Source organism: Mustela nigripes, chromosome 9 (genome assembly GCF_022355385.1).
Source record: "Mustela nigripes isolate SB6536 chromosome 9, MUSNIG.SB6536, whole genome shotgun sequence".
Classification (NCBI taxonomy): domain Eukaryota; kingdom Metazoa; phylum Chordata; class Mammalia; order Carnivora; family Mustelidae; genus Mustela; species Mustela nigripes.
This window is the reverse complement of record NC_081565.1, coordinates 85,033,753-85,058,056: the sequence shown is the minus strand read 5'-3', so window position 1 is coordinate 85,058,056 and position 24,304 is coordinate 85,033,753. Positions and strand designations below refer to the sequence as shown.

The 24,304-nt window shown below is 42.7% G+C and overlaps 1 protein-coding gene across 7 annotated transcripts in view; it reads left to right on the top strand.

Moving 5' to 3' along the window:
* The window catches only part of RFX3 (regulatory factor X3), a 444,560-nt gene that overhangs the window by 20,160 nt on the left and 400,096 nt on the right, over positions 1-24,304 (top strand). For 3 of the 7 annotated variants that reach the window (XM_059411946.1, XM_059411947.1, XM_059411950.1), the window contains one exon: positions 9,432-9,625. The exons of 3 other annotated variants lie outside the window; for them this stretch is intronic. The gene's annotated coding sequence lies outside the window, so the exon portion shown is untranslated. Of the gene's footprint in view, positions 1-3,600; positions 3,707-9,431; positions 9,626-24,304 lie in introns of those variants that run through there. One more of the 7 variants, XM_059411952.1, reaches the window with a different exon arrangement.

The window sequence follows — 24,304 nt, the reverse complement described above, 5'->3', positions numbered from 1 at the left end:
CCCACCTTATTTTACTCTGCTCTATTCCTCCGATTCTTTTACTTGGTTTTTTGCTCTTTTCTTAAGAAAAAAAAATGCAAACTTTTCCCTTTTATACCTGTAGTTCATTATGCTCCTTTCCAAGGATGCTTGGAGTCCTACAGCATGTCGGCTCTGACCTCGCCTCCTGGCGCCTCCCAGTCTTGCCATGCATTAGACCCCCTGCTCCCCCAGTATTAGCCCCATGTGAGCCAAACCTGGGAACTAACCTGCTAGTCAAGTGCCCTGGTAGGGTGGGTTTGGAACCCACAGATGAGAGACAGAGAGAGAGAAATCCATTCCTGGGCCCTGCCAGTTCTGGGCAAAATGGCAGTAGGAAGAGGCTTGCCTTCTACTACTATCATCCTCCTCTGAGTTCATCCTCTCTCTGCTCTCTCCCTTGTTTCTAAAAATGCTGATGTTGTCATGTACCTTTATTTTCTTCAGAACCGTTCTGATCTGAGTCCCTTTGTCAGTAATAAGCTCTTTACCAGATGGCAGATGTCTGGTCCACTATACCTGAGCATAGATCTCTTTAAAAGATGTAGTAGATGATGCTTTCTGGCTTGAAAGTGGTGTAGGAGTCTTAATAAGCCATCCAAATGCGATCTTCTAACTCACACTCTGAAGGCGCCTCAGTACCATCCAGGAACAAGGTAGGACATGAGTAAATACAGTAGAAAACAAAACAAAGAACAGGAGCAGTGACACCTTTCGTGTCACTGTGGCACACGCTGTGACTGCCTGTGGATTGTCCTCCAGATCCCTTTTTCCTGGGAGCAAAGCTGCTAAGCTGCCAACAACATTGCCCAGCACCGTGTGTGGTCACCCACAGTCCTGTGACTCAGTCTGGAACAGTAGAATATTTGAGGTGATGTTATGTTCAACTACTGTTACTTGCAAACTAAGATAAGCTTCTGGCTCTGAGCTTTGTCTCTGTCTGCCGTATCTGATGGCCAGAATTTGGATGAGACAGGAACCTGGCTTTGCCTACCCAGATGCCAACACCACCCAAGGAAATGGCCAAGAGGGCAAGAACCCGGGTCCCTGAATGATTTCCTTAGAGCAGAACCATCCCCACCAGCCTCTGTGGGCTAGACTTTTACATTAGAAATACATTTCTATTTGTTTAAGCCATTGTCTTTGGTTTCTTTTGTTATAGCAGCCTAACACCTACTGTAACTAACATAGAAAAAATATGAAACTACAGGGGGTCTGGGAAGTATCTGAATCTGTGAGATTCTCAGGGCTTGGAAACCTGCATTGTGGCTATTTGGGATTTTGGAGAAGTTCAAGTCTCCGTCTTCTCTTAGAGGATAAATTGATTTATGGATAGGGGCCCTTTCTACCTTAAAGCTGTGATTTGCAGATTTTCCATGTTCTTCAGAATCACCTGGAGGTCTTCCACAAACACAGCTTGCTGGGCAACACTCCCCAGGTTTCTGATTCAGGACACCTGGGGAGGACCCAGGAATCTGCATTTCTAATGAGCTCCCAAGGGATGCTGATGTGGCTGGTCTGGGGAACCACTCTGAAATTCACTGAGCATTCCTCTGCCTTTCCTCTAACAACATTTTGAAGAAATCTAGAGCTAACACTGGTTGGATGGGGCACTGATGAAGCACTGTCGAGGCCTTCCCTCATAACCGGTGGCCTGCCTGAGTTCCCCAGGGCACAGCTGATGTGCACACTGATAGCTTCACACTCATACCCACGCACTTCCTCACTCTTTGTCTGCCCAGGGGCTTTCTCCAGCTCAGGGCATTGTGCTCAGCCTGCCTGTGGAGCAGCCCAGAAGCACTCAAGTCAAGCCCAGTAGCAATTGTTGACCAAGCAAGGATGCTGTTGATGGATAGATACCCATGCTCCCCCAGCCTTGGGCAGGACAGTCTGAGACAGGTCTAAGTAATGTGCCAGGGGATCCTGGGAAGTCAAGACTCAGTTGCCCATAATAAACTTAACGCTCCTTTTATTGACTTTCCCTCCTTGCTGGCCTCACATTCCCTGCTCCCTCACTCCTCCCTTCCCAGACCACCTCCAGAGAAACTATGTGCACCCAAGTCCTCCAACCAGGATCTGATTGGGGGATCCAACCAGAGTCTTCTCTCTACTTACCTGTTATCGGAGCACCCATGTATCTTGGGAAAACTCTAATTCAGATAGAGTCTCACAGTGGAATCAGCCATCACTGCAAGGGAAGTGTTTCTTATGATGGAAGGACAGTGACCCTATTCAGTAGGAACAAATGAGAAGCAGCAAGGTGCAGCCCTGCAGAGCACGAGCTCTGGAGCCACACTGCCTTATTCAAACCTCAGATTTGTCACTCACTGCCTGGGACCTTGGGCAGATTGATGTCTTTATGCCCTAGCTCCCTTATCTATAAAAGCAGGATAATAGTAGTTTACCATACAGGATTAAGTGAGTTAACACATAAAGAATTCTTGGAATAGTGCATACACACAGTAAACTCAGCACAGGTTAGCTTTTTATCACATTTCTGGGGCTGGGACTCCAGAACAATGGGGTGGAGGCTTCTAATCCTCTCCAACCCTGATGTACCTTCTCTTCATGTCAGGAACAGAACTGCCATGTCTCTGCCACTCTTGCTAGAGCAGACAGCTGGCCGAGAGCTATGTGTTCTCTAATTGTTTAGTGCTTTCTGAAAAGTGAAAGGACTCTCTCGTCCTTCTGTTAGCCTGTTTTCCTGTTGATTTTGGTAAATAACCAGTTGAAATAATTTTACAGAGATGGCTACAAAAAAAGGACAGTCTTTAACAGTCAGTCTTTAGTAATAGAAGCTTTCTAATATAGTTTCTGCTGGTAACAGTCCACAACATGTGCTAAAATATTTAAAATGCTATTAAAAAATACCTTTAATACAAATAATGCATCCTCTCCAGGAAAAAGAAAATATAGGGAAAAAAGAAAGAAGAGCCCTAATAATTCTGTTTCCCCCTAAGCTTCTGTTTACTACCTTATCTGGCTTTCTTTGTACCTGTGTGTGTGTGTGTGTGTGTGTGTGTGTGTGTAAGATACATAATAGATAAATAGATAAATAGACTGAAAAATAAGATTGCACAATCATGTTGCTTTATAACATTTTCCACTGAATATAACATGAACAGCGTTCTGTGTCTTAAAATATTCCCCCACAACATTATTGATTTTCTCTAATTTTATTCTCAGAAGACGACTTATCTTGAGATCAAAGGGTATCTTACTATCTAACTAATGTCTTTGAAAAGAGAGATAAAATAAGAGATAAAGAAAGAAATCTATAGATAAATGTCCGGACAAAGCTTAAAAGGATTAGCTGAAAACAGCCAATGGGGAAATGCTTCCCACATCATTTTTTTTGAGTCAACTGGGATCACCAAACTGCGAAAAGATAACATTCAAAGGTTTTTTTTTATTCCCTCTCTTACCTGCTATATCCCCATGGGAAGAGTTACCAAAGATGAGTTAAGAAAGACAGTTTATCAGCATTAGCAGGGAGAGTTAACAAGTAGGTTAGATGGAGAATGAACGGATCGTAAGCGATGAAATAATTCTTTTTTCAGTTGTAGGGAACAGGGAGGAAGCAAAAAGTGGAGAATGAGCAAGAGTTTGTTCCTTAAAGTCCATGAATGGGAGCTAATTCCACGAGGGACATTCCTCTGTGAAGGAGAGTTATGTCTGCTTTTTTCAGGTACATGATGTAGTGGATGAAGAAATTTGCAGACTCTTCCTTCACTCTCAGATGACAGGGACACACTGTTCCACCTTCCTCCCGAGACAGGGAAACTGCCTCTCGTCTTCCGTGTACTGTGGAAAATCAAGTGACAACGTGCCCGAAGCAGCATAACCCCAGATTGATTGCTAACATTTATAATTAGTTCCTAAGTCAAGAAAATGTACAGCGTCTGCTAACCTGTTACACAAAGGTTTTAATGGAAAAGCATGAGGGATAAAAATAGATTAAAAGATTCTAAGGCTATCTTTGAGTGGTGGCTGCCACTAAACTCATTCAAAACGTATTTAACCATAAGTAGTTCTTTGAAGAATTTGGAAAGAATGAGAGACCCCATTCATGTAAAATCTTTTTCATAGCATTCCAGTTGGCAAGTAAGCAAGAATGCATACTGGGAGAGGTCAAGGTGGTTTGGAGGGAATGATGTCCCCCCCCCACCCCCGTCCAGGGGAACAGTCTGGTTGTGTCAATGTCAGGGGGAAAATGAAGCGGGCAGAGGGCGCTGGGGGTCCGGTGGGGGGGCGGGGGCAGTAGGGAGAACCCCGAGCCACAGAATTTGACTTGCATATGGAAACTGTGGGCGAGGGCGCTGGTATCTTGACAAAATGATGACACAGTCCAAGTGGCAGGAAAGATGGGAAATCTTGTTTCAACCTGCTTTGACTGTATAGGCTAAAGAAGCAGAACAGGAGCAGAGAGGATTGAACTCGACCTGCTTATTGATAAGTGGAAAACGAGTCTGTGGGCCGAGGAGAAAGGGGAAAAGTACTCTCTGGTCAGACATGAAAACTAGCCCCTGGCCTTGCTAAGGACCCAAGTATATGAAGTAAGCAACAGAAGGGTAAGAGGCAGTGTTAGGCATCTTTGATGTGTGCCTGGAAGGAGAATTACGTACTCTGTGAACCGAAAGGAGAGGAAAGAGGAAAGCCTTTGGAATTATATTAACATAGATAACGGGAAATGATGAAAAGATGCCAGACCCTCAGTAAGTTGGAGAACTCAAGCCAAAGTCATTGTGGTGGTCAAACTTGAACTCACCATTAAAGGGATGGACAAAAACAGATATTTTTATCCTGGGAAAAGCAGAGGAACAGAAAAGCAGTGATGTAAACCTCTTTACACTAATTTCCTTACACACACACACACAAGAGGAGAGAAAACAAGACTCCTTGTTGGTTAATGGTAGGTCAGGTGGAGGCTCAAGCATTAGATACCCACACTGAGGATGTAGGAGTCAGGTTGTGAATGAGATCAGTTCACACATCTTTTATCCAAGCAACTGTTGGATAAAAAGGGGTGAACTGACAGACAGCAGAGCTGGAAGTGGACTTGAGGAAAAGCAAATATCTTTGCATTTTACAAGTGTCTGAATTTCTCACTTCTTGAGTTTTGCCTCAGAGAGACACATTTGCCAAACCCTTTCATGTGCTAACATCTGAAAACAAAGCAAGCCTTAAAAAGGCAAACAAAAGCTTTGCTTAGGCAAAATAGCAAGAACAGCCTTGAAAACAGACATGGGAACAGAACCTACAGTATTAGCAGGCTTATTTTTTCCTTCCTGCTACTTGATTCGTATATAAACAGCAGTGCTCGACTCATGTCATCCCTCTCTGACCCGCAGAGACAATTTCCTTTTGCTATTTCTGTTGGTGGTGTTTTTCTAGAGGAAGTGAACTCTTACTGGCCTCCTGACCAGACGTAAATGGAGACCATGTTCAAGTGTATAAATCACTATATGATTGATTCACACCTACACTGGAGGATTTTGAAGCCCTCGGTGAACAGGACCAGGCTTTTGGCTCTCCTGACATGAGGTCCTACCCAAGGGAACTGCACACAACCACCCTTCAAAAATTCTTATTGTTTCACTTTTCACAATAACAATAAAATTATTATTAATTCACTCTTATGTAGCGGGATACGATCATCAGGTCATTTCACTTTAAACTGTCACCACCAAGATCACAACTAATTTTCATGGCAGGACCATTAGGCAGACTGACATTGATTATTTACTTTGACCAAGTATTGAAAAGCTCAGATTGGATCTACCTCACTCTTCTGAACTGACCACTCAGTTGAGATGTAACAATTTAATTAAATTCAAAACACAGACAATTGACCAGACCATTAAAAAGGGATTATTTAAGCAGAATTGAATGGACAGCTGGTTCGGCCGACTTAACCGAGAAATGGGTCATATGGGGTCATATCTCCTAGCCACAGAGAGGAGCTTATTACCACTCAGGGAGTGGTCAGCCTAGCCAAGCCCAGGATGGGATTTCTCTTTGTTCTTTGATGGGCATCCCAGGCAGGGAGACCCTGAGCTGGGATCTTAATGCAGTGAGGAAAATGACCCAGCAGGTGTGGAAGGCGGGGACGGGGCTCTCCGTGTCCAGAACACCAAGAAAGGGACTGGTCTGGGGGAGACAGGAAGACATGAGGCAGTTGTTTTCTCTGCTACGGATGCTTACTTCCGCCATCCTCTGTCACCTCCCGTCTTTTCACCTTCCCTTCTCTGTCCACTGCTTTTGCTCAATATACCATGACCTCTAGTCCATTACCTCTACGGGACATTATTCCTGATCCTTGAGTTCCAGGTTCCAGCCCTGTGGCCTCACAGCACCTTGGCCTACCTTCACCAGGTCATGTTCATTTATGACCATTCTCTTTCTTCTCTGCCTGTTCCGCAAAATCGTTTCTTCAGGCCATTCACTCTATAAACTTATAATGTGAGTCTATAGGCTTTAAGTAGGGCTCTAGGTGCCAGGCTTACATGAACAAACAAAGCCATGTTCATGAAGCTTACAGTTCTAGTGGGAGAGAACATACAGTGAGCAAACAGCAAAATCATTGCAAACTGTGATGTACTTTGGATAAGGGATAGGGGATAGGTTTCCCAAGGATCTGCCAGCGAAGCTGAGCCTTGGAACCTGGAAAGGAGGGTGGGCAGGTGGGGGCTGGGCAGAGGAAAAGGGTGGATTGGGGTGGCCTGGAGGATTCCAAGATGCAGGAGTAGGAAGGAAAAGGAAGTATAAAGAGCCTGACGTAGGGAAGACTGAATGTTGTTTCAATCATGCACTCTGTACATATTTGGGAATGGGAAGTAAAGCATGATTCCTAGGATTCTGAGCAGGGAATCAGAATACTTACTAAGATGGGGAAGACAGGTATGGTGGGTGCTATGCAGGGGGGGCTCTCAGTTCTCCCTGCAGAACTGTAGCCTTCATTCCTCCAACTGCCAAGGGCTTACAGCATTATTGCCATCTGGGATTTGCCCTAAGCCAAGATAACTCCTTCCTCATACACAACCCAGTGCCAACGACTGGTTGATGCAGGGGTACAAAGGCCTTACCCCCCCTGTCAAGTTGGGACATCTCTACAAGCCCCTTTCAATTCTGGAGCCCCCTGTGGGGTTGGGTGAGGCCATTGTTGCAACTCCCGAAGAGGTCCACTTCCCCCTCCTACCCCTCGGACTCCCGTTAGTCTCTAGAATACTCCCTGATAAGCCTCCTGCAGGCAGATCTTCATTTCAGAGTCTGCTCTTCTGAAAAGCCAACCCAAGGCAACCATAGGGGAACAGGTTTAGAGAGAGAGAAAGAGCATGAGCATGTGTGAGCAGGGGGAGGGGCAGGGCGAGAGGGAGAGAGATCTCAAGCAGGCTCCAAGCCAAGCCACGTCTGAGGCGTGGTTTCGTATCACAACCCCGAGATCATGACCTGAGCAGAAACCAAGAATGAGCTGTCCGGGCGCCTCTCCTCTTATGAGGATGTTTTGAGCAAAAGGATGAGCACGGTAAAATTATTAACCGCTTGGAGCTTTCATCCCCTCTGAAATAGGGGAATGATGTCTGTCTTGCAGAATGTTTGTGAAGACTGAATCATTTCATGATTGCAAAGTACCTAGATGCCTAGAAGGGAGAAAACACTCACCAAATGGAGCTTCTGGTGCTGCTGTTGTTAATATTATTACTTTGGTGTCACGTTCAAGTTCAGCTCCCGGATGGAGGCGTTAATTTTACTCTGTGCGCTTGGCCCAAGGTCAGCCATTTCGCAATGCTTATTAATGAGCACCATAGCATGGGGACAGAGAAGAAGAATAGGGCAGAGACGGCAAATAAATGGCTCATGTTGCCTGTGCCCATTTCTCCTACACCCGCGGTGGACGTAAGTAATCAGTCATGGCGCTCCTTCCCAATGGGCCAGAGCTCAGCTGCAGAATCTTTCCCAACACACCGATCCGGGCGGCTCCCCACCCAGTGGACCAGACTGAGCACTTGCCGTGAAACCGATTCCTTAAGAGAGGAGTAGCTCGGGGCCGAGGGGGGGAAGTGAGCGGAAGTGGATTATTGTTTAAAAAGATAAAACGGTGGTTTTGAAGGAAAAAAAAATGAGTTGATCAATGCAAAGAGCCAAGTTTGTTCTGACAGGAGATTCCAATATTATCAAAACGTCCTCTTTTTCAAAGCATCACTTTGTCAGAGGAATGGAAAACGTCGAAGGTTGTTTAGGGAAAAGGACAATTTAGCAAACCATGTGCTGAACATAGTGTTTTCAGTAACAGCCGCTGAATACTCAGGAAGACATGATGTCCTGCCTCGAAGGCCTTCACCTCGCTCCTCTGAATGGAAACACGAGTGCCTGAGGATATTTGAAGCATGACAAACCTTGGAGCGAGAGCTGATGTAAAGCCCTGTACAGAATTTCCATGCCTGATCGTATAACAGATGGCTCCCTACAAGGATCATTTTAATATTAAACAGACAATTCAGGCCTATGAAAAATTCTGCCGTAAATCTGTAATTGAAAATATTTAAAAACGTTCATTCAAACAGACTGTAAATTTTTACAACGGACTGTAGATTTTTACAAGGATCTTATGCATTCCGGAGCCTACATCAAAAGTGGGGATGTCCTTTTATTTTTTTTTAAAGAGGGGATTTAAAATCGAATGGAAGGTCTGTAGACATTAGGAAAAACTGTCTTATTGAGAAAGAAAAAAGGCATCTGCGTTACTTTATTTAATTGATTCTCATTGGCGTGTTCTCCCTGAGTGTTGTCGTGCTGTCCACACCCCCGGTGACCCATATGCTCTCCCGCTTCCTTGAGTCCATCAACCCCCTGTGCGTCCCGGGGGCTTCTTGTCCAGTGTGGACCCCAAGCAAGGGATGCTGAAGGTCAAGATCTATGTGAGGTTTTCCCATTGCTGCTGCTGAAGTTCTCAGCTCGGTAGTTCGATGGGACGTAGCCCAGCTGTGTTTGTTGTTGTAATGTATTCGTCATCGCTACCCGGTGCACCTGCCACGGATTCTTAGCCCCGAGTCAGCTCTCACCCTGCCATTCGCCCATCTGCTTTCTTCCCAGAGCAAAGGGAGACGCGACCTGCCCAGCCTCCCACTGCTACACAGTGGCTGTCACCTGTCGCGTCGTCCTGCGTCCCCTTCCTAAATGCCTTTAGGATGCTTCTTGCTCCTGCTCCAGGGCACCAGCTAGCCGCAATAACCTTCGCGGACTCTAGCTGCTCTTGGAAAGGAACCCCCGTCTTTGAAGAGAGCATCTTAGGAGGCAGATGGACACCCTTAAAAAAAAAAGTTTAAATATTTGTGTGTATGTATCTTAATATAATTTTTAGAGGGAAAAAATGAACTCATCCAAACCATAGTTTCATGGGTTCTTTATTGCAGTGAAGAAGGCTGAGGGGAAACAGGGTCCTTTCAAAGCTGGTTTTGCAGACCCAGGACGAAGGGAGGAGCAAGGAATGAGGACACGGGACGCCCACCCGAGGCCGACTGTGTGGGATCCGCGGGTGCCTGACGGGCTAAAGAAAGAAAGAACACGGCAGTCGTCTGGGCTCCGCATGCGCCCGTCATCCGTAAATGTAAGATTCCCTCTCGGTCTCAGTCCTTCTCTCTCTCAGTCTCTCTGTCTCCCTCTCCCACTTTCTCTGTCTTCTTCCCCATCTAGACGTGCTGAGACCTAACTCAGCCAGATTCTAGAGTGTGGAGGTCGGCAGCCTTCTCCTGCACCTTGACGGCAACAGAATCACTTCAGAGTTTAGGAGTCCGCTGGCTTGGTCCTCCCTGTGGTCCTTCCCGGACGGCCCTAGGGTGGCTGTGTTGCTGTCACTGATGGCTTCCCTTTTGTGTAGGAGCAGCAGGAAGCGGGCCACCTGGGTGGCCCAGGACGTTGAGCAGTTGTTGAGCGTCTGCCTTCGGCTCGGGTCCCAATCTCAGGGTCCGGGGATTGAGCCCTAGGGTTGGGCTCCCTGCTCAATGGGGAGTCTGCTTCTCTTCCTGCACCCTCCCTGCTTGTGCTCTCTCTCTCTCTCAAATAAATAAATAAAATCTTACCAAAAAAAAGAAAACTAATAGGAAACATCAGCGAGATGGGGAGTGGTCAGTCCCACGGTATCTTTTGCTTCCCCCAAAGGAAGTCCTTTGTTCACATCCATTAGCTCCCCAAATCAATAAGCTTTTCTTGACCTCGATAGCCTCTGGACATAAATGGTTCCTTTTGGAGAAGTTGACTATCTCCACAGTCCTGAATAGGAGAGGGGAGCTAGCTTGAAGTTCTCACACAATAAAGCCTCCATAGTATTTACTTTGACAAAAGTGTAATGCTGACCCTCTGGCAAGACTTGTTCCAGGAACTTCCCAATGATTAACTCATTTACTTTATCTCCCTAAGAACTCCTTGGTGAGGTATACAGCCCCATTTTGCAGACTGGGAAGCTGAGGCTCAGGAACAGTAATGTACCCATGACTCCACGGCTGGTAAAGGGAAACTTGAAACAGAGTCCACAGGTTCTTTACCAATATCTTAGACTGGAATCTGTTATTTAAAGCAAAAACAAAGCCCTGTCGTGCAGATCCATCGGAACCCTAAAATATGAGGCAGGAGAATAAAAAAACAAATCAGACGCCTGGGTGGCTCAGTGGGTTGAGCCTCTGCCTTCGGCTCGGGTCATGATCTCAGGCTCCTGGGATCAAGCCCTGCATCATGCTCTCTGCCCAGCGGGGAGCCTGCTTCCCCCCCTCACTGCCTGTCTCTCTGCCTACTTGTGATCTCTGTCTGTCAAATAAATAAATAAAATCTTAAAAAAAAAAAAAAAGTATCTTGGGTCACTCAGTCCATGAAGCATCTGCCTTGGGCTCAGGTCATGACGCCAGGGTCCTGGGATGGAGCCCCACATTGGGCTCCCGGCTCAGTAGAGAGCCTGCTTCTCCCTCTCTCCCCTGCCCATGCTCTCTCTCTCTCTCTCTCTCAAATAAATAAATAAAATCTTTTTAAAAAAATTTCCTCCTGAGACGCTGATGGCAAAACCACTCTGTGGTGAGGTCACCACATTTAACCCATCCCACTGCTGAGGATGGGCTCGTTCTGTTATTTTGTCTGTAGTTATCTGTGCCGCCTCCTGAAGATCAATATAAATTAACTGGTGGGTAGGCTTAGTAATTAATTGGATCTAGATTCCTTTTAGTTCAATCCAATCATTTTGATGGTCCCTTGCAGTTAAATTTAGTCTCTCTAGGAAGACAAAATCGTTGTCCTCAAAGAGCCTACCTTCTCTCTTGTTCCCTTCTCCGAAATCACATCCGGTGGTTCGGGGCTGGGGAGCTGGCGGGTCCTCGCGGCTGTGAGGCCGGTGAGGGAAGAGGCCCTGGCTGCCTTGGCCTGTGCTGGCTGGAATCCACTGGGGCTGCGGGGGTGTTCTTTGCCCACGTGTGTTCCCTGCCCCACTGTCGTAAGTGCTGCGCTCTGTGGCCGATGTGACTTGGGATCCATTCTTTTGACTCAAGGGATGCTCTGTGGTATTCGGCACTCCTCACCCCCTCAGTCGGGTCGCACAGCTCCAGATCCCACGGGGCCCTTAGCTGCATCATCTGGGCCATCCCCTCACTTGGCGGGTCACCCCCAGCCCCTCACTCAGCCACGGGAGACCGTTCGGAATGTCCGCTGGCTTCCGCTTGCTGTCTATACCACAGAGGAAGTCAGAAGGGCTCGGATATGCAGACCACAGGGGCTCGGCTCTCTGGCCTGCTTGTCCTGTTTCTCAGCTTTACCTTCAGATGTGTTATCACTCAGTTGCCGCACTGCCCTTGCTTTTCACCTAAAGCCCGGAGAAGATAACACTCCCTTTCTAGTTGTCTCCTTTCTACCCTGTTTTCCTACGATCTTCAGGGACCAGAGGGTCAGGGGTTTTTTGTTGTGGTGGTGGTTTTGTTTTTTTTAAAGATTTATTTATTTATTTATTTGACAGAGATCGCAAGTTTTGGCAGAGAGGCAGGCAGAGAGAGAGGAAGGAAAGCAGGCTCCCCGCTGAGCAGAGAGCCCGATGTGGGGCTCGATCCCAGGATCCTGAGATCATGACCTGAGCTGAAGGCAGAGACTTTAACTCACTGGGCAGGTGCCCCAAGGGTGGGTTTTTCCATTAGTGTTCTGTCATATCATTTTTCTTTCTGACTGTAGATCAGACCTAAGGATGGACTTGGCCTTGAGATGCTAAATGGGGCATCCGGATATTTGGGAACAATGTTTCTCAGAAAAAAAACCTGGCTCGAGGGACATTATCTTGTTGCTTCATCCTATTTCTAATGTCAAGAGCTGAATACTACCTTCCTTTTCTTTTTGCATACTTTCTGCTTTAATTTCTAATCTCTTCTCAGACAGATGGGTACCCAGGGCAGATTAGGGCAAAGGTCTTCTCAGAAAGGCAAAAGAGGAAACCATATGAATGTTGAAAATGATTTCTCGTGGAAAACCTGCATTCCTTATGACTCACTCTGGTTGAGGAGTATACAGGAACTTGGTCTCTTGCTAGAACATGGGTCTTTCTTCCTGGCCGAAGAAGGCCAGGTTGGGTCCGCTTCCAGGTTGGGCCCTTCCACTTCATTTCACTTGCTGAAATTGTATATGCTTCCAGCAGGGTTAAAATAGAACCCACTCGGTATGCCACTCATTGGGCCTGGAGTCCACTTACAAAAATTGGTACCAAGGGTATTGTTCAGGAATCGCATTTGATTATAACAGAAATCCAGAAATGATGGCCTTAAATGAATTCAGTGTTTTATTTTTCTTACATAATGAAGGTGTACTCCTAGTCTCTCCTGTAGTTAGAAACAAAAGAATAATTCTGACCAATAGGCTAGATGCAGAAATGAAGTATCTCATTTCTGGGCTGAAACACAGAAACCTCACATCCCCTGAAGAGCCTGTGTGTTCTAGATCGTATAGCTGCAAGATGGCGGAAGGGCCACATCTGGGTCCCTGAGTGATCCGGAGATCAGAGCTGCCCCAGAAACCTACAAGGGCATGAAGTGAAAAATTAACTTTGATTGTGTTAGCCTCTAGTATTGGGGGATTAAAGTGTTACTGGAGCATTATGTAGCCTAACCGGACCCATACCAATGGGAAGGGCCAAGAACAAGAGACACAGTCAGCTCACTCCTGCCCACTTGTGAGGAGATTTGAAGTCTCATTCAGTGTCATTCACTTATATGTTATTAGCTAGAATGATAGGGCCATCCATCATCATGGAAGATAAAGAAATGTCATTTCTTAACTTGACATATGCTTCATTTAATAAAATCAGATTTTGTTAGGGAAATTAAAAGGAGAGCTTTTGGGTAGGCAATTGTCTACCACAGTCTGTCCTTCAGGTTATCCATCATTCAGATGGTATGGAAATTTCCAGTGGTGTGGAAGTAAGACTTACACCAGCTCACAAAAACCACTTGTTAAATTTCAGAAATGTTGTGAGTTCATGATTAGATACAGTCATCATTAAGAAGGAAATTATAGGGGCACCTGGGTGGCACAGTCAGTTAAGCATCTGCTGACTCTTGATCTCAGCTGAGGTCTTGATCTCAGGCTCATGAGTTCAAGCCCTACACTGGGCTCTATGCTGTGCATGGAGCCTACTTAAAATAAATAAATAAAAATAAAAATAAATAAAAAGAATGGAATTATATGAACTTGCAATTAAATAAACTATACTAAAAACAAAGGTATTATATACTCAAAACTGATCACTTCCTCATTTTTTTTACATTTTGTTATCGTCTGTGCTCTTGACATTTACATCTGTCATATCTATATGGCAGAGATACTTTAAAATGGTAGGTGGTAGCACATCTGTTCCCAATTCTGCCCTCAGGAACATCACAATGTTCTCTCAAAATCAGCCACGGTAGGAATATTTACACCTTGGAAATCAGCATATACCATAAGTCAGTGCTTGATTTATTGTTTTGTTGACTGTCTTAAGAATGATGAAGAAAATGTTACTAATGCAAATTAAACTTAAAAGTATGTTGTGATCATAGCCCTTGCATTGTAAATAAAATACTGAGGAAATATTCTTCTAGTATTTAAGAGTTTCTCACCTCGTTGATGAACTGGTGGAATTCTGACATTTGTCTTCCTCACTACACTTTCATTTTTCTCGTTAACATGAACTCATCAACTAACATTCATGCTGGAACAACACTCGTCAATTGCTTTGTCATAAAAAGCATTCTGTGAGAATTAATTAACTATAAGGAATTTACAGTAGAGTGTTAGTAGTAGTAGTAAATTATGTGCTCCAAATCCTTTATATCAGTAAAGTTTATAATAAACTTATGTATATATGTAAATATATTCAACCCTACCCCAGCTGGTGGTTAAACATTTATCAACACATCAATTTCTTTCCAGAAAAAGAACAACCTGAAGTAGAAAAAGTCTTTTGCTTTTCTTGAATCCAGCTCAAAGTGTAGGCTTTTTGGGTGAAAAGCGGTCTTTCCCTCAGATACAGATGGAAAGCTGTTCATCTGTCTGGTTTGTTATAGGTCAACCACTGTATAAATCAAAGGGCAAGTGATGTCCCTTATACAGTAGTGAAGAAGGAACAGGATAGCTACCATAATGAGCTCTTATTCAGAAAGGAGAGGATGGGAAATATCCATCTGATGTTCACAAACTGAAGGGAAACCTACCATCAGTGTCCATAGCAATTAATCAATTCTACTTGACAGGAATAGCAAGGACTCTCTGTCTTGGGATATAATGAGTTCCTCAGTTGGCCAATCTTTCCTTCCTTCCTTCCTTCCTTCCTTCCTTCCTTCCTAAGTAGGCTCCACACCCAACATGGGCTTGAACTCATGACCCTGAGAAAGAGTCACATGTTCTGCCAACTGAGCCAGCCAGGTGTCTTCCTCTTGGTGTAATTTTAGGGACTAAGGCTCCCTTACTGGCCAGAGACTGTAAGGGATTTACTAGCCATAGACTGTTTCAAGCCAGTCTTGAAGGGAAGGAAGTACTTTGGATATAGAATTCCCTCTACATGTAGTGTAGTTTTGCTCTGTTTGCTTCTTGTAAAGTCCAAGTTTAAGAAATAATAGCCAAAGAGCTTGTCCGGATATAGATGTTAAGCCTGAGAAATCTCTTTTAATTATAGGTCTCTATGTTCTACCCATCTCCCTCCTTTTAGACTCCATGACCGCTGCCAAGAGGCAGCTAGAGTCAACGGGCTCCTATAAGAGGGCAACATCCTTGATCCCATTGGTGGCAGTAGGCTTTGTTCCCTTTCCCCGTGGGCACCAGTATTTAGACTGTCATTTGTCCATCACTGTTTATAACTGGTTCAAGTTCAAATAACAGAAACAGTTGGCTTTGGGACTCCCTTCACCGTAACTTATAGACCACAGGTAGGGAAAATTTCCCTTGGAAAAATAATGTTTCCTTCCTCTTCTGTCTGCGGCCTGAGTAGCTCCAGTCTGAGGTCATCTCTTCTGTTGGATTTTGCTGAAAGTGGTAGAAACAGCATGTGCCAATATATCAAAGGTTCACCACCATTTCTCCTAAACATGTTGCCTCAGCCAGGCCATTGCCTGCATTCCAACTAGAGCAGGCAACAATTTCACCAAATATCCTGCCACTCCAAAACAAGGATCACCAACTTTACAGTTTCAGGTGTCCAAGTCCTTATCGCTTAAAGCCCCATTTCTTGCACCAAGTCAATCCCACATTTTGGGTTTGCTTAAAACACCGCACTTCTAAATACCAAATTCTGTTATCAGTTATATTCAGCTCTGAATCATAAGACAGTTGGAAAACAACAGCATAAACTTATTAGTGATCTTCTTTTTCCCAGGAAATGAGAATTCTTGGGATGCCTGGGTGGCTCAGTTGGTTAAGCATCTGCCTTGGGGTCAGGTCATGATCCCAGAGTCCTGGGATCGAGTTCTGCATCAGGCTCTTTGCCCAGCAGGGAGCCTGCTTCTGCCTCTCCCTCTGCCTGACCTGCCCCCTGCTTGTGTTCTCTCACTCTTTGACAAATAAATAAATGAAATCTTAAAGAAAGAAAGAAATGAGAAACCTAGATTTAAGTAATATAGAGCTAATGTGACAGCTTCATCATCATGCCAGCTGGACACTCAACATTCAGCATTTTGTTCATCATCTCAGAGAGGAAAGAGTACAGAGGATTTATCTAGCCCCTTTAAGGAGCTTTACTAAAAGTCCCTTGTTCAAAATAATAGTATTAATAATAAATAGTGATAAATAGCAATTTCTGGTAAAATGGATCAAGATATCACCACAAATGGAAATCGGACAAAGCCACCCTCAGACATATGAAGTTCAAATTTTTCTACTACTATAATCATCTTCGTGCTATAACTGGAATAATTTCCAGAGAAACTCTAGGATTCAGTTGTCAAGGGTAACACTAGTGTCAAATTTGGACATTGGTAACCATGGTACAACTTTTGTAAGAAAGATGATAATAAAAAATGAAATCATCTATTGATGATTGGATAAGAGATCTGCCTCAACTTTACAGTTCTATAGCAATCTCTGCATTTTATAAATTCAAAAGGACTTCTCAGCTGGGATACAGTAATTTCATTTTCTCTAAAATATCAGTGTAATCACATGAAAGGGGAAAAGGCCCCAGGAGAAGTTCTTTTGCTATTAGCAGTAACATATATAAAACTCTTTTCAGAAAAGGACTGTTAATCATGTAATTGGAAAGGGCCCTAAGAAATCATTTATGCCATCTCGGACAGATAAATGAGCATCCTAACCTTAAAAATACACCCAAGGAAGAAGATTTAAACTCTTTTGTTGGCTTAATTATTATGGGCACTGCCTTGGAGCCATGTTAAAATGCCCTGGTGATTCTAGTTCTTCCAGCAGATATTTATTGAGCATCTACTATATGCGTAACACTGTAGGAGAAACAAAAATAGGAGACATGGTCTCTTGCAGCAAAGAGGTTATAATCTACTTAAAGAGATAAGGAGGTAGAAGAATTTGCCATGGTGTAAAATGGCTTTAAAAGAATTTCTGGAGGAGGGGGGACTCTGTTGGGCTTTGATAATAGAAAATATTATTATCTATCCAGTTTTTATCCATTTCTTCCTGTCCTTCACTCCTGATACCTGGTTCCCCCTCCCTCCACTCTACCCTCTTTGTTGCCATAGCTCAGGCTTTCATTATCTTCCACCTGTGCTCTTACAAGAGACTTTGAATTTGCCCCCATTTCCCCAGTCTTAACCACCAGGGTCTTTAGCAATTCCTGTCTGGCACTGTGAGAGAATGACCTTTAAAAAGATAGATCTATGGGCTTTTTCCAGGCTGGCATTACAGTGAGCTGAGCGAATCACTTGCCTTGGATGCAGAATTTAAGGGGCTGCCAGAAAATTCAGTAATCAAGATAAGTGATGTTTTAATGGGAAAAAAAATTTTTTTAAGTTAGTGAATATATTTCTTTTTTGAAAATTTTTTATTAACATATAATGTATTATTGGTTTCGGGGTACAGTTCTATGATTCGTCAGTCTTATACAATTCATAGCACTCACCATAGCACATAACCTCCCCAAAGCCCATTACTCCGCTACTCCATACTCTCACCCCCATCACCTTCAGCAACCCAGTTTGTTTCCTGAGATTAAGAGTCTCTTACATTTTGTCTCCCTCTCTGATTTCATCTTGTTTCATTTTCCCCTCCTTCCCCTATGATCCTCTGTCTTGTTTCTCAAATTCCTCAAATCAAGTGAGATCATATGATAATTGCCTTTCTCTGATTGACTTATTTTGCTTAGGACGATACCCTCTAGTTCTGTCCACATCATTGCAAATAGCAAGATTTCAGTTTTTGATGGGTGCAATATATATATCCCACATCTTTTTTATTCATTCATCTGTCGATGGACATCTAGGCTCTTTCCATAGTTTGGCTATTGTGGACATTGCTGCTATAAACATACGGGTGCACATGCCCCTTTGGATCACTACCTATGTATCTATGAGGTAAATACTCAGTAATGCAATTGCTGGGTCATAGGGTAGCTCTATTTTCAACTTTTTGAAGAACCTCCATACTGTTTTCCAAAGAGGCTGCACCAGCTTGCATTCCCACCAGCAGTGTAGGAAGTTTCCCCTTTCTCTGCATCCTTGCCAAAAGCTGTCATTTCCTGACTTGTTAATTTTAGCCATTCTGACTGGCTTGAGGTGGTATCTCACTGTGGTTTTGATTTGTATTTCCCTGATGCCAAGTGATGTTGAGCAGTTTTTTATGTATCTGTTGGCCATTTGTAATCTTCTTTGGAGAAATGTCAGTTCATGTCCTTCTCACATTTCTTGATTAGATTATTTGTCCTTTGAGTGTTGAGTTTGATAAGTTCTTTATAGATTTTGGATGGTAAATCTTTGTCTGATATATCACCTGCAAATATCTTCTCCCATTCTCTCAGTTGTCTTTTGGTTTTGTTGACTGTTTCCTTTGTTGTGCAAAAGCTTTTTATCTGGATGAAGTCCCAGTAGTTCATCTTTGCCTTTGCTTCCCTTGCCTTTGGCGATGTTTCTAGGAAAAAGTTGCTGCAGCTGAGGTAAAAAAAAAGGTTGCTGCCTGTGTTCTCAAGGATTTTGATGGATTCCTGTTTCATATTGAGGTCTTTCATCCAGTGTTGGTCTATTTTTGTGCATGGTGTAAGAAAATGGTCCAGTTTCATTCTTCTGCATGTGGTTGTCCAATTTTCCCAAAACCATTTGTTGAAGAGACTTGGTTCCCCCCTGCCCACCATTGGACATTCTTTCCCGCTTTGTTGAAGATTAGTTGACCATAGAGTTGAGAGTCCATTTCTGGGCTCTCTTTTATGTTCCATTGATCTATGTGTCTGTTTTTGTGCTAATACCATACTGTCTTGATGATGACAGCTTTGTAATAGAGCTTGAAGTCTGGAATTGTGATGCTGCCAGCTTTGATTTTCTTTTTCTCCATTCCTCTGGCTACTTGGGGTCCTTTCTGGTTCCATATAAATTTTAGGTTTATTTGTTCCATTTCTTTGAAAAACATTGATGGTATTTTGATAGGGATTGCACTGAATGTGTAGATTGCTCTAGGCAGCATAGACATTTTCACAATATTTGTTCTTCCAATCCATGAGCATGGAATGTTTTTCTGTTTCTTTGTGTCTTCCTCAATTTCTTTCCTGAGTATTCTGTAGTTTTCTGAATACAGATTCTTTGCCTCTATGGTTAGATTTATTCCTAGGTATCTTACAGTTTGGGGTACAATTGTAAATGGGATCTATTCCTTAATTTCTTTCTTCTGTCTTGTTGGTATATAGAAATGCAACTGATTTCTGTGCATTGATTTTGCATCCTGACACTTTACTGAATTTCTGTATGATTTCTAGAAGTTTTGGAGTGGAGTCTTTTGGGTTTTCCACATAAAGTATCATATCATCTGCAAAGAGTGAGAGTTTGACAACTTCTTTGCTGATTCGGATGCCTGTTATTTCTTTTTGTTGTCTGATTGATGAGGGTGGGACTTCTAGTACTATATAGAGTGGCAGTGGTGATAGTGGACTCTGCCATGTTCCTGATCTTAGGGAAAAGCTCTCAGTTTTTCCCCATTGAGAATGATATTCATTGTGGGTTTTTCTACAGATGGCTTTTATGATACTGAGGTATGTACCCTCTGTCTCTACACTGAAGAGTTTTGATCAAGAAATGATGCTGTACTTTGTCAAATGCTTTTTCTGCATCTATCATGTGGTTCTTATTCTTACTTTTATTAATGTATTGTATCACATTGGTTGATTTGCAGATGTTGAAACAACTTTTTAGTCCAGGAATAAATCCCTGTTGGAGGTGGTGAATAATCCTTTTAATGTACTGTTGGATCCTATTGGCTAGTATTTTGGTGAGAATTTTTGCATCCATGTTCATTAGGGATATTGGTTTCTAATTCACTTTTTAGATGGGGTCTTTGTCTGGTTTTGAGATCAAGGTAATGCAGGCCTCAAAAAATGAATTGGGGGACATCTGGGTGGCTCAGTTGGTTAAGCCGCTGACTTCGGCTCGGGTTGTGATCCCAGGGTCCTAGAATCAAGTTGTGCATCAGGCTCCTTGCTCGGCAGGGAGCCTGCTTCTCTCTCTGCCTCTGCCTGCCACTCTGCCTGCCTATGTGTACTCTCTCTCTCTGAAAAATAAATAAACAAATAAAATCTTTTTTAAAAAATGAGTTGGAGGTTTTCCTTCCATTTCTATTTTTTGGAAGTTTCAGGAGAATAGGTATTAATTCATCTTTAAACATTATGTAGAATTTCCTTGGAAAGCCATCTGGTCCTGGGCTCTTGTTTGCTGGGAGATTTTTGATTTCTGCTTCAATCTCCTTACTGGGTATGGGTCTCCTCAGGTTTTCTATTTCTTCCTGGTTCAGTTGGGTAGTTTATACATCTTTAGGAATGTATCCATTTCTTTCAGATTGTCTAACTTTCGGGCATATAATTGTTTATAATAAATTCTTATAATTGTTTGTATTTCTTTGGTGTTGGTTGTAATCTCTCCTCTTTAATTCATGATTTTATTTATTTGGGGCTTTCTCTTTTCTTTTTGATAAGTCTGGCCAGGGGTTTATCAATCTTATTAATTCTTTCAAAGAACCAGCTCCTAGTTTTGTTAATCTGTTCTACTGTTCTTTTGATTTCTATTTCATTGATTTCTGCTCTGATCTTTATTATTTCTCTTCTCCTGCTGGGCTTAGGCTTTCTTTGCTGTTCTTTCTCCAGCTCCTTTAGGTGTAGGGTTAGGTTATGTATTTGAGACCTTTCTTGTTTCTTAAGAAAGGCTTGTATTGCTATAGACTTTCCTATTCAGAGTGTCTTTGCTGCATCCCAGAGATTTTAAACACTTGTGTTTTCATTTTCATTTGTTTCCAGAGTTTTTTTTTTTAAGATTTTTTATTTATTTGCCAGAGACAGAGAGAGAGAGAGAGTACACACAAGCAGGCAGAGAGGCAGGCAGAGGCAGCGAGAGAAGCAGGCTCCCTGCTGAGCAAGGAGCCTGATGCAGGACTCGATCCCAGGACCCTGGGATCATGACCTGAGCTGAAGGCAGTGGCTTAACCTACTGAGCCACCCAGGCATCCCTGTTTCCATGAGATTTTAAAATTCTTTAATTTCCTTGTTGACCCATTCATTCTTTAGTAAGATGCTCTTTAGCCTCCATATATTTGAGTTCATTCCAACTTTCCTCCTGTGATTGAGTTCTAGTTTCAAAGCATTGTGGTCTGAAAATATGCAGGGAATCAACCCAATCTTTTGGTACCAGTTGAGACCTTATTTGTTATCCAGGATGTGATCTGTTTTGGAGAATGTTCCATGCACACTAGAGAAGACTGTGCATTCTGTTGCTTTGGGATGGAATGTTCTGAATATATCAGTGATGTCCATCTGGTCCAGTGTGTCATTTAAAGCTTTATTTCCTTGTTGGTCTTTTGTTTAGATGATCTGTTCATTTCAATGAGGAGGGTGTTAAAGTCCCCTACTATTATTGTATTATTGTTGATGTGTTTCCTTGATTTTGTTACTAATAAACTTATATAATTGCCTGCTCCTATGTTAAGGGTATAGATATTTAAAATTGTTATATCTTCTTGTTGGACAGACCCTTTAAGTATGATACAGTGTCCTTCCTCATCTCTTATTATAGTCTTTGGTTTAAAATCTAATTTGTCTGATATAAGGATTGCCACCCCAGCTTTCTTTTGATGCCCATTAGCATGGCAAATGATTTTCCACCCTCTCACTTCAGATCTAGAGGTGTCTTTCAGTCTAAAATGAGGTTCTTGCAGACAGCATATCAAAGAGTCTTGTTAATTAGTTAGTTTGCTTGTTTTATCCATTCTGATACCCTGTGTCTTTTGATTGAGGCATTTTAGCCCATTTACATTCAGGGTAACTATTGAAAGATATAAATTTAGTGTCATTGTATTGCCTGTTACTGTATATTGCCTCTGTTCCTTTCTGGTCTATGTTACTTTTAGATTTTCTCTTTGCTTAAGGAACCCCTTTCAATATTTCCCATAGGGCTGATTTGGTGTTTGCAAATTCTTTTACTTTTTGTTTGTCCTGGAAGCTTTTTATCTCTCCTATTTTCAATGACAGCCTAGCTGGATATAATATTCTTCGCTGCATATTTTTCTTGTTTAGTGTTCTGAATATATCATGCCAGTCCTTTCTGGCCTGCCAGGTCTCTGTAGATAGGTCTGCTGCCCATCTAATATTTCTGCTGTTGTAGGTTACAGACTTCTTGTCCCAAACCTTTGCCTCCTGGATTTTCATGGTTGTTCCCTTCCCCAAATTAGGGAAGTTCTCTGCTATAATTTGCTCCAAAATACCTTCTGCCCCTTTATCTCTTTCTTCATCTTCTGGAATCCCAATTATTTTAATATTGTTTCATCTTATGGTATTACTTATCTCTCGAATTCTCCCCTCATGATCCAATAGTTGATTAACCTTCTTTTTCTCAGCTTCTTTGTTCTCCATCATTTGGTTTTCTATTTCACTAATTCTCTTTTCTGCCTCATTTATCCTAGCAGTAGGAGTTATCCATTTTTTACTGCATCTCATTAATAGTCTTTTTTATTTCAACTTGGTTAGATGTTAATTCTTTTATTTCTCCAGAAAGGGATTCTGTAGTATCTTCTATGCTTTTTTCAAGCCCAGCTATTATTTTTATAATCATCATTCTGTACTCTACTTCCAACATCTTACTAATGTCCATATTGATTATGTCCCTGATTTGGAACTGCCTCTTATTCTTTTTTTTTCTTTTGAGGTTTTTCCATTTTGGCATTTTGTTCAGAAAAGAATAGATGAATGTGAGAACAAAATGCTAAAAGGGTCACAACGACCCCAGAAAAATATACACTAAACGAATCAGAAGACATATGTAACCAGTTGGGGGGTGGGATAGAAATGGGAAAGAAAAGAAAAGAATATGATCATGCTCATGGATAGAATAGAGCCACACACTAGATTTCTGGTGTATTTTTGGTCTATTAGAAGAAACTGCCTCCGAAAATTTTAAAGAAAGGAAAACTTGTATATATACAAAAATAAGGATAAATATGATGCAGGCATGGAATATGACTATAATGATGAAAATTTTAAAATATTTTTAAAAAAGAATTGATAAGCTGGTTGAAAAAAGAAAGAAAGAATTAAAAAAAAAAAAGATGATAATGTGATCAGGCAGGAGACTAGAACAAAGCCATATGCTAGATTTAGGGTATATTTTGGTCTGTTAGAGGAAACTGTATCCCAAAAACTGTATCCCAAAATTTTAAAGAAATAAAACATATATGTACAAAAAATAAAAAGAAAATACAGTGAAGGGAAAGAATATGACTGTAAAAATGAAAATTTAAAAAGATTTTTTAAAGGTATTGATAAGATAAGATGTTGGATGAAATAGGAAAGAGGAAAAATTCAAAAAAAAAAAAAAGAAAGAAAAAGAATAAATAAAGTTTTAAAAAATTTAACTTTGAAATACTAAAGAATCATAGGGGGAAAGCCATGAGTTAATTCCATGTGCTGTATTACCCTAGCTCTGTAGTTCCACAGTTCTCATTGATCTGTAGACTTGGTCTTGACTGGATGTTCTTGCTGATCTTCTGGGGGAGGGGCCAGTTGCATTGATCCTCAAATGTTTTTGGCATTTACACCACCCTTGCCAGGGTCCAGGTAGAATTGCACCACCCTTGCCAGGGGCCAGGCTAAGTAATCTGCTGGGGATCCCTCTCAGGAGCTTTTGTTCCCTGAATGCTTTCTGTACAGCTTTGGAGGAGAATGAAAATGGCAGCATCCCAATATCCAGCCCAGAGGAGCCAAGAGCTTGTGGCCCCACTCCTCAGTGCACCTTGGAGAAAAGCAGTGAATCCCTCTTGTCTCCCTGGTCTCCCACTGCATTCTGAGCTCACCCAGCCTATGACTGAGCAGTTCTGTCTCTGTCACACAGCCCCATTTAGAGTCTCCAAATGTAGCAGATTCCTGTACCACTCCTCCCAGAGGAGGAAGGGGTGTCTCCCCAGATCTGCCACTTGTGGGGTCCCTGTTCGAAGAGCAGTGACCCAATTGTGCCTTGGATCATGGTTTATTGTAACCCTGAGTTGAGAGCCCCTCCTCGGCTCCATCTCTGCCGCTGGCTTCCCCGCTCTGATACCTGGAGCTCTGCCACACTCAGACACCCCTGATCTTTCTGTGACCCCACGGGACTTG